Here is a 10,884-nt window from a genome sequence, read left to right on the forward strand (position 1 = left end):
CATAGCTAACACATGTAATCATAGGCCTTGTCTGTTTGAATGAGTTGTAGCATTCAAGATAAGCATTGGACCAGGTGTGCTGAGAATGATTCACATGCACACACCGCAGGTTAATTTACAGTAGCCAAAAGAGTGCTGTAGTCTCCTAGCAGGTGTGTGAGTAGTCAGGTCTGGATCTGGGGTTTGTGTGGGAGTCAGGTCTGGGTTGGTGTGAGTAGTCAGGTCGGGTTGGTGTGAGTAGTCAGTCTGGGGTTGGTGTGGAGTAGTCAGGTCTGGGGTTGGTGTGAGTAGTCAGGTCTGGTTCTGGGTTGGTGTGAGTAGTCAGGTCTGGGGTTGGTGTGAGTAGTCAGGTCTGGTTCTGGGTTGGTGTGAGTAGTCAGGTCGGGGTTGGTGTGAGTAGTCAGGTCTGGTTCTGGGGTTGGTGTGAGTAGTCCGGTCTGGTTCTGGGTTGGTGTGCAGTAGTCAGGTCTGGTTCTGGGTTGGTGTGAGTAGTCAGGTCTGGGGTTTGTGTGAGTAGTCAGGTCTGGTCTGGGTTGGTGTGAGTAGTCAGGTCTGGTTCTGGGGTTGTGTGAGTAGTCAAGTCTGGGTTGGTGTGAGTAGTCAGGTCTGGTTTCTGGTGTTGGTGTGAGTAGTACAGGTCTGGTTCTGGGGTTGGTGTGAGTAGTCAGGTCTGGTTCTGGGGTTGGTGTGAGTAGTCTCGGTCTGGGTTCTGGGGTTGGTGTGAAGTAGTCAGGTCTGTTTCTGGGTTGGTGTGAGTAGTCAGTGTTTGGTTTGGGTTGCGTGTGAGTATGTCAGTCTGAGGTTGGTGTGAGTAGTAGGTCTGGGGTTGGTGTGAGTAGTCCAAGGTCTGAGGTTGGTGTGAGTAGTCAGGGGGTCTGGTGTGTTCGGGGGTGTGAGTAGTCAGGTCTGGGTTGCGTGTGAGTAGTTCAGGTCTGGGTTGGTGTAGTAGTCAGGTCTGGTTGTGTGAGTAGCCAGGTCTGGATCTGGAGTTGACCTTGATCGGACAGCTAAGGAGAGATGAGGTCCCTCGGGGAACCGCGTCAGGCTTCACTACTCTGATTTGCTGTGTGTGTATGTGTGTAATGTGTGTTTGTGTTGTGTGTGTGTTGTGTGTGTGTGTGTGTGCTCTGTGTGTAAAGAATGTCAGTTGAAGGTAATGTCGCGCCACTTATTCTCAGATTGCTTTGTGTAGGCGTTGTGTGTGTGTGTGTGTGTGTGGTGTGGTGTGTGTGTGTGTGTGTGTGTGTGTGTGTGTGTTGTGTGTGTGTGTGTTGTGTGTGGTGTGTGGTGGTGTGGTTGTGTGTGTGTGTTTTGACTTCATATCAATACATCTGACTTCATATCAATACATCTGACTTCATATCAATACATCTGACTTTATAGCAATRCATTGTAACTTTATGTCAATACATTGTAACTTTATGTCAATAMATTGTAACTTTATRTCAAYAMATYGTAACTTTATAKCAACACATCCTGACTTGAAATCAATACATCCTGACTTTATATCTACCTACCCCTTGACTTATTCCACATTTTTTTGTGTTACAGTCTGAATTCAAAATTGATGTTTTACTCACCCATCTACACACAATACCCCAAAAKGACAAAGTGAAAATATTTTTTCAAATGTATTGAAAATCAAATACAGAAATATCTAATTTACATAAGAACTCACACCCCTGAGTCAATACATCACCTTTGGCAGCGATAACAGCTGTGTCTTTCTGGCTAAGTCTCTAAGAGATTTGCACACCAGATTTGTACAATATTTGCACATTATTCTTTAAAAAAAATCTCTGTCAAGTTGGTTGTTGATCATTGCTAGACAACCATTTTCATGTCTTGCCATAGATTTCCATGCCGATTTAAGTCAAAACTGTAACTAGGCCACTTAGGAACATTCACGTTGTCTTGATAAGCAACTCCAGTGTAGATTTGACCTTGTGTTTTAGGCTATTGTCCTGCTGAAAGGTGAATTGGTCTCCCATTGTCTGTTGGAAAGCAGACTGAACATAGCTTTCCTCTAGGATTTTGGCTGTGGTTAGCTCTATAACATACATTTTTATCCTAAAAAACTCCCTAGTCCTTGCCGATGACAAGAATACCCATAACATAATGCAGCCACCACCGTGCTTGAAAATATGAAGAATGGTACTGAGTGATGTGTTGTGTTGGATTTGCCCCAAACATAACACTTTGTATTCAGGACATTTGCCTTACAGCAAACAGGATGCATGTTTAGGAATATTTGTATTCTGTACAGCCTTCCTTCTTTTCACTTTGTCATTTAGGTTTGTTTTGTGGAGTAGCTACAATGTTGTTGATCCATCCTGAGTTTTCTCCTATCACAGCCGTTAAACTCTTTAACTGTTTTAAAGTCACCATTGTCCTCATGGTGAAATCCCTAAGCGGTTTCCTGTGTGGGGCACAGAGATGAGGTAGTCGTTCAAAAATCATGTTAAACACTAGTATTGCACACAGAGTGAGTTCATGCAACTTATCATGTGACTTGTTAAGCACATGTTTACTCCTTTAGGCTGGCCATAATAAAGGGGTTGACTCAAGACATTTCAGCTTTTCCTTTTTATTTAATTTATTACTTTTTCAAAAATGTTCTCGCCAATTTCGTGATATCCAATTATGATCTTATCTCATTGCTGCAACTCCCCAACGGGCTCAGGAGAGGCGAAAGTCAAGTCATACGTCCTCTGAAACACGACCCGCCAAACCGCGCTTCTTAACACCAGCCAGCTTAACCCGGAAGCCAGCGGCAACAATGTGTCGGAGGAAACACCGTTCAACTGATGACCAAAATCAGCCTCCAGAGGCCCGGCCCGCCACAAGGAGTCGCTAGAGCGCGATGAGCCAAGTAAAGCCCCCCTGGCCAAACCCGGACGATGCTGGGCCAATTGTGCACCACCCTATGGGACTCCCTGTCAAGGCCAGTTGTGACACAGCCTGGGAACGAATCCAGGTCTGTAGTGACGCCTCAAGCACAGCAGTGCCTTAGACCGCTGCGCCACTCAAGAGGCCCTCTGCTTTTCATTTGTAAWTMATATTTAAAAATGTCTAAAATCAWAATTCCACTTTGACATTATAGGGTATTGTGTGTAGRCCAGTGACACAAAATCTCAATTGAATCCATTTTAAATTCAGCCTGTAACACAACAACATGTATAAAAAGTCCATACTTTCTGAAGGTATATTTCCAGACAGTAAAGACACAGGGCAGCGCCAGAGGTAAAGTGATACGTGTTCCATCTGTGCGATCAAGCTGAGAGACCAACACAAAGAGCTACAGTTGTCTGCCCCCCTTGGGATTCACACAGACAAGACGATCAGCACTTAGCAAACCAAACGTATAATTACCAGAGAGACCGGAGAGACTGGGGAGAGGGGGAGGGCAATAGGACACAGAGAGAGAGAGGGAGGGAGAGATATCTACTTCACTTGCTTTGGCAATGTTAACATTTGTTTCCTATGCCAATGAAGCCCTTGAATTGAATTGAATATGTGTTGAGAGATGTGTTGCTGTCCTCATTAACCCTTGTCGTCCTGCCCCATAAAATCAACTCTACTGGTGAGATCTACTGGACTGGGGAGATCTGATATGATGATGCTCATAGGGGGAAAGTACTGATGCTTTCATCTCCAATTTCCTCTCTTTTTGTCTCTCTGCCCTCCTTTTGTTTTGTTCTCTATCTCATCTTCTGTTTTACCACACAAACCATCCTCAAGCGAGGTTGAAATCAAACAGCTCTGTTATTTCACTCCCACAGAGAGCATTATCTAAACCCACAGTTTRAAGTCAAATGAAATTGACATCATGTCAACAAGGTAACCCCACTCCCCCATCTGACTAACTTTACTGTTAATAAAGGCTTGTTCTGTTTAAATTAAATTAAATTAAATTAAGCTTTTCTACCTGTAAGCATCAGACATTTCATTCTGGTGTTATTTTCTTGGTGGTAAATGCTGCTATATTTATAAGTACTATTATTCTCTGCGTTTTCGGTCCGTATCCTAGCAACAGGTCTGCATTCCTGTTGGAGGCTGAGACTGTGTGTGGCGCTGGTCATCATTATACCAGCTAATAACCTTAATGGGGACCTGACTACATCCACTAAGTGTCTAGAGGACAGGCACGACTACACACCACTAGACGCTCCTCTACACTATACATTGCTCTACACTAGACACTCCTGTACAGTAGACACTTCTCTACACTATACACTTCTCTACACTAGACACCCCTCTACACTTGACAGTCCTCTACACTCCTTGACACTAGACACTCCTCTGCACTAGACACTCCTCTGCACTAGACACTCCTCTACACTAGACACTTCTGCTCAACCTGACCAGTGGTGTGTGGTGAGGAATTATTGGCCCAGGGAAATAATTATAGAAAATTGACAATAAAGAAAGAAAAAAAAGCTTTTAAACAGGAAAGAAAAGGACAGTTAAAGGATGGTAGGGTGAGACAGTGTGCAGAATGTACAAATAAAGGAGAAAGGAAGAGGAGAGTAGGATGGGAGGAAGATTTGCCCTGGACTTTAGGGTCTGAGAGAGCAAGGTGTGTGTGTGTGTGTGTTTATGGAAATCATTGCCTTAAGCATGCTGGATCATCCTGTCATGATGCTCCTTTCATCTTACTGTGCACCCTAGTATCTGTGTCAGAGAGAGACAGAGACAGAGACAGACAGAGACAGAGACAGAGACAGAGACAGAGACAGAGACAGAGACAGAGACAGAGACATGAGACAGAGAACAGAGAGGATCTATATGTATCCTGGAATATACAAGGTCTGAGGTCATCTGACTTTGGCCTAAAGAGCGGTAACCCAGACCTTCATCAAAGAAGTTGAAAATAACAGACATTGTCATCTCAAGAAACATGGCTATAAAGGAGATGGACCCACTGGTTTGCCCTTCTAAAGGTTACAGAAAGCTGTGTAGTTCCCATCCGGACCAACTCACCAAGGTGTGAAACGCAGGGGAAGCAAGGAAGAGACTCAGGGGTAGTAAGTGCAAGGTGCCTAATTGTATAATGAGCGGAAGACCATAACCCACTGTCGTCTCTATTAAATTAGTCAAAAAACAGGAAAATTTATACTCTGGCTAGAAAATTCAAAAAAGAAACGATTCTCAACAGAGAAAAATTCTCCAATGTCTGCTACCTAGTAAATCCCCGCAATAGATCCCCATACCTTTAACGATAGACAAAAGCTTACTCCATCCTAGTAGGAGGGAGATCAACATCTTTTCGCAGAAGTCCTCAGAGAGCCATGTAATTTTAGTCCTGTGGAGAACCTAAATGCCAGCAACTGCAGCAAGAACCCCTGACTTACCCGCTCAGTACACACAGGTGAGGTCAAACACCTGATCCATGTGAGGTGTGACAGATCTCCGCCTTCCTCCCAATATGCCCCCCTAGACAACAACTACGCCAACAGTAAACCTACACAAAAACAGGTCACAACTCCATTCAGCTTCTCTCGGAGCTGGGTATATACATAGTTATGTAGGCTTCGAGGACTCCTACAGTGGGTACTCACCTATAGCTCATCTCTTGGCAGTAGTACTGTAAAATACTTTATCACAGACCTTTCAACCAGAGTCTCTAGAAAGTTCACCAAAGTCAGTCGCACCTGACACCCACTAATCAGAATCACAAGAAATGTTTTTGAGGGGGGGAGGTCTCAGCATGGTTGAGTGGGCAGCCTCTTGGGGAGCTGTGGCGGAGTGATCTTAAGAGGGCTGGTGGCCTGGCAGGAGCTTGGGCCAGCGCTGAATGATGAATTGCTGGTTCGGGCCCTCCCTGTTTTGAACTTGTGGGAGATCTGTCGATGTGCCCTTGAGCAGGGCGTTGACCCTGGTTGCTTCTGTGTCGCTCTGATGGGAGGTCTGTTAGATGACTAATATGATGTAGTTGTTGAGCGGGCTTACTGCAAAGTATACTTGTATTTTTTTAATTTCAATTAACATTTAAAAAAAAAATCCTAGAAGATAAATGATCATAGAAAAATCACGCTCTAACGAATTCAGAGTTATAAAAATGTTCGAATCATGAGGCATCAAAGCCAAAGAAACTGAATAATATTAAGTAATGCTATAGATGGAAGGAAAAAAGTGTGGAAATCTACCAAAAATCAATTAGGCAACAACAAATTCAATCCCTTCTAGACAATTTCCTGGACAAAAGGTTTCACTGTAAGGTGTAAACTTGGCAGCAGAAAGCCTAAACAGTATATTTGACCTATCAGCTTCCCTATCAAATCTAACAATTTCAAGCAGACAACCTAAGAAAATTAACAACAATGACAAATGGTTTGATGAAGAATGCAAAAACCTAAGAAAGAAATTGAGAAACCTATCCAACCAAAAACCCWGAAAAYCTGAGGCTACACCTTCACTATGGTGAATTACTAAAACAATACAGAAATACTTGAAGGAAAAAGAAGGATCTGCACATCCGAAATCAGCTCAATGTAATTGAAGAATCCATAGAATCTAACCACTTCTGGGAAAATTGGAAAACTCTAAACAAACAACAGCACAAAGAGATATCTATTCAAAATGGAAATGTATGGTTACTAGTCTTGGCTAGTGTTAGCCCTTTTGCAACACTATTCTAACTACCAAATAGAATTTGGTGTATGTTCTCTTTCTATGAGGATTGAGCGGGGCCTTATTTTTAAACCATTCTATCAATTTTTCAAGCAAAAACAAATAGCAGCACTACTTTGGCTAATTGTACGAACCGTTAGTAGAATCCCGCGACGGAGATGTAACGCGTTAATGGTGAATTGAATTATTATCCTATTGACTAGGCTACCTGTATTTGACATTGTGTGTGTGGTATTCTGCGCTGAAACACTAGATTGTTTTAATTGATATTTTTGCAGGTGACATCTAGCTACTCAGGCTTGAGGAAAAAAAACTCTTCCAGATGTATAGACCCGTTGCGAAAATAAAAATGGACTGTTTTGAAAAAGATGACAGAAAAATAATTGTGTAATAAAAAAAAAGAAGTGAATCACGTTTTTATTGGCTACCCGACGCATTGCACATACCCCTGGGGAATGCACGTTCCCCAGTTTTGGAACCCCTGCTCTAGGGCCAACCGGTGTCTATGTGGAATTTGTTATTTGTGGTCCCGGCCAAACTGGTCCTTTTTTGAACACCATTACTTTGTCTTACTGAGATTTACTGTTCAGGGCCCAGCGTGACAGAATCTGTGCTGAAGATCTAGGTTCTGCTTGGAGCCCTCCATTGGTTGGGAAGAAGCACAGACCATCAGCATAAACTCAGGTTCTTGACTCACGATTCCTTAAGTTAGGGTGAGTGCGTCGGGTCTGACGAACCGTTTCTATGACTCGTATTCTCATCTTTTAAGAGTGGGCAACTGTATTCCTCTGATATCATTCCGCATGCTTTAAGAGGAATGTGTGCTAAGTCTACCATGTCCTCACCTCTATATCCGGCACACTTGTGGAGAGCATGTTGTGTGAGGTTTTCTGCCAAATTTCGCAACTGGTGTATTACACTGCTTTTATACTATTTTGTCTCAACACCATTACATTCAAATTGTTATAGGCAGGCCCTTGTATTCTGCAAATGAGTCAAAGCTTGTAATATCATACAACGCATTAGAAAACTTTGACCTTATTGGTTTGATGTTGGTTTGTACAATAGCTAAGGGCTGTGCTCAGGTGAAACGGGGTCTGTCGATGTATCAGTAATTTGTTCTAGAAAGCCAAATATGACATTTGCCTCACAGTACATTGTTCTTCTAGCTGAGGAACTGTACCAGTGCTGCTGATATTTGCTAAGCGATTTTCTCTAAGTTGCTGTTGACCGCATATCCCACGGTATTATTTTATGAGAGTCCCAAAATTTGTCTCCACTTTTGTAAGTATTGATGGGTCGTGTCAAGTTCCTTGGTCTAAATATTGGGAAGATGCTAGAGCTGCAGATGTTATGTTAAACAGTTTAAGTTAGCCAGTTTTAACTTTGTGGTCTTGTAGTTATTTTATTATTCATTTATTGAGGATACCATCAACCCCCACAGCCTTATTTCGGGGTTGGATTTTGATATTTTGTCATCCTGCTAGATTCATTCCAATGTAATTGGATGAAATCCAAGTGTTGGTTGTCGTCTCTTAATAGTGATTCTAAGACTTTAATTTCATCATGATATGTGTTCTGCCTGTTGTTATTTTGTCTATAGATACAACAACATATTGGAAAGTGTATCCATACATTTCCATTCTTTGAATAGATAATCTCTTTCTTGCTGTTGTTTGTTTAGAGTTTTCTCATTTTCCCAGAAGTGTAGATTCTATAGTTTTCCAATTATCATATGAGTCTTGATTATACGGATATGCCAAATCCTTTTCTTTTTCCTTCGAGTAATTTTCTGTTATCTGTTTTTAGGTAATTCACCATAGTGAAGGTGTAGCCTCAGGTTTTCAAGTTGATATACTTGGTATAGGCGAGTTCTATCTCAATTCATTCTCTAATAGGTTTATTTGCGCTTGAGGTTCTATTCTTCATCAAACCTATTTGATCAATTTTGTTTTTATACTTTTTTTCCTTTAGTTTGGTCTGCTTGAATTGTATAGATTATATGATGTAAACCTGATAGTTCAAATATAGTTTAGGTCTTTCTTGACTGCTCACAGTTTACTACCTTCAGCTGAAAAACATTGTCCATGGAAATTGTCTCTAGAAGGGATTGAATTTTTTTTGCCTAAATTGATTTTGTAGATTCACACATTTTTCCATCTCATCTTAATTATAGCATTACGTTATATATATTTAATCAGTCTTTGCTTGGTGACATTTTTATGCCTCATGATGAGTATAAACATCATTCGCTTCAAGATTAGCGAGCGTCCTTGATTTTCTTGTATCTTATTTTAGATTTTTTTAAATGTATTGAATATTTTAAAAATAAACAATATACTTGCAGTTGAAGCCGTTCCAACAACTACATCATATTTTGTTTCATCAACAACTTTCCAAAGAGCGACACACAGAATGGTCAACCAGGTTTTCAACGCCCTGCTCAAGGGCACATTCAGAGTTATGCATCTTCCCATGAGGTCAAAACGTGCTCCGAACCATCGATGTCCTTCAGAGTGTCTTAGCCCAAGCTCCGTGCCAATGGCACCACCCTCTTATATCACCCCCGTGCCACAAGCTCCACCAAGAGACGCCCTCAACCATCTAGACCCCCCACTCCTCAAACTATTCATAACGTTGAATCTAGATAGAGAATTTGTTGTTCAGTGGACTGTGACTTGAACTTCTAAGAGATCTGGTTGAGGTCTGTGATAAAGTTATTTTTACAGTATACTTACTCCAAGATGAGCTATTAGGCTTTACCCACTGTAGGAGTCCCTCGAAACCTTACCATTAACTGATAGTTCTATATTAATATCCATCCGATTAAGTGGTAAAGTAATGATAGTATTGATACCCAGCATCCGAGAGAGCTGAAGGGAGTTGGACCTGTTTATGTTGTTATGTGTCTTAGTATGTGTCTAGGGGCATATGGGGAGGGGAATGCCTTCACCTCCAGGTCGGTGTTTGACCCCTTGCGTTTGCTGAGGGTGTCAGTTCTTGTGCAGCTTTGCATTTAGGTCTCCACAGACTTCAATCAATACATATTGTTCTCCAACGGGCTCTTGTGAAAATGTAGATCTCCCCCTAGGATGAGAAGCTGTCCATCGTTTAATATGGCATTCTATTTGCGGATTTAGGTAGCAGACATGAGGACACTTTTTCTCTGTTGAGATCGTTTCCTTTTTAAATTTCTAGCCAGATTATAACATTTTCCTGTTTGACTCATTTTAATAGAGTGCGGTTTTATCGTCTGCTACATACCAATTTGCCTACCCCTGAGTCTCTTTCCCGTTTCACACCTTTGGTGTTGTCGGTATGGGACTACCAGACTTTTTCCTGTATACCTAGCAAGGCAACCAAGTAGAGGTCCAGCTCTCTCACTTTCTAATTATCCTATTGTTTTCCTGAGTTGATGAACATAATGTCATTATTTCCAACTTCTCTTGATTCAAGTCTGGGGTTTACTGCTCTTTAGCCAAAGTCAGATGACCTCGACCTGTATATTCCAGCGTAATATAGTATCTCTCGTCTCTGTCTCTGTCTCTGTCTCTGTCTCTGTCTCGTCTCCTGTCTCTTCTCTGTCTCTTGTCTCTGTCCGTCTCTGTCATCTGTCTCTGATCGTCTCTGTCTCTGTCTCTCTCTTCTGATACACAGAGACTTAGTGCCACAGTAATGTACAACTCATTTCCTAAGCATCATGACAGGATGATCACAGCATGCTTAAGCCAATTTGATTTCCAAAACACACACACACACACACCTTCTCTCTCAGACCTAAGTCCAGGCAAACTTTCCCCCCTCCATCACTCTTTCCTTCCTTTCTCCTATCATATTGTACATTTTCTGCCACACTGTCAACCCTACCATTCACTCTTTTACTGTCCCTTTCTTTTCTCTGTTTAAAAGCTTATTTTTTTTCTCTTTTTCTTATTGTCAATTTCTATAATTATTTCCTGGGCCAATAATTCCTCCACCACCACTACCAATTGATCCCAGGTTGAGCAAAGTGTCTAGTTTAGAGGAGTGTTCTAGTGCTAGATCTGAGAGTGGTCTCTAGTGTTCAATGAGTGTAGAGGATGTCAATTAGAGGGGTCTATGTAGAATATAAGTGTAATACGATGTAAAGAAGATTTTCTACTTGTAATCGAGGTCCCCGTGGTTCTAGTGTAGAGCATATTTATAGTGTTAGATGTGCGTCTACTGGTGTGTAGCGTGCCTGTGCCTGCTGTAGACACTTAGGTATGTAGT

Source organism: Salvelinus sp. IW2-2015, linkage group LG8 (assembly GCF_002910315.2).
Source record: "Salvelinus sp. IW2-2015 linkage group LG8, ASM291031v2, whole genome shotgun sequence".
Classification (NCBI taxonomy): domain Eukaryota; kingdom Metazoa; phylum Chordata; class Actinopteri; order Salmoniformes; family Salmonidae; genus Salvelinus; species Salvelinus sp. IW2-2015.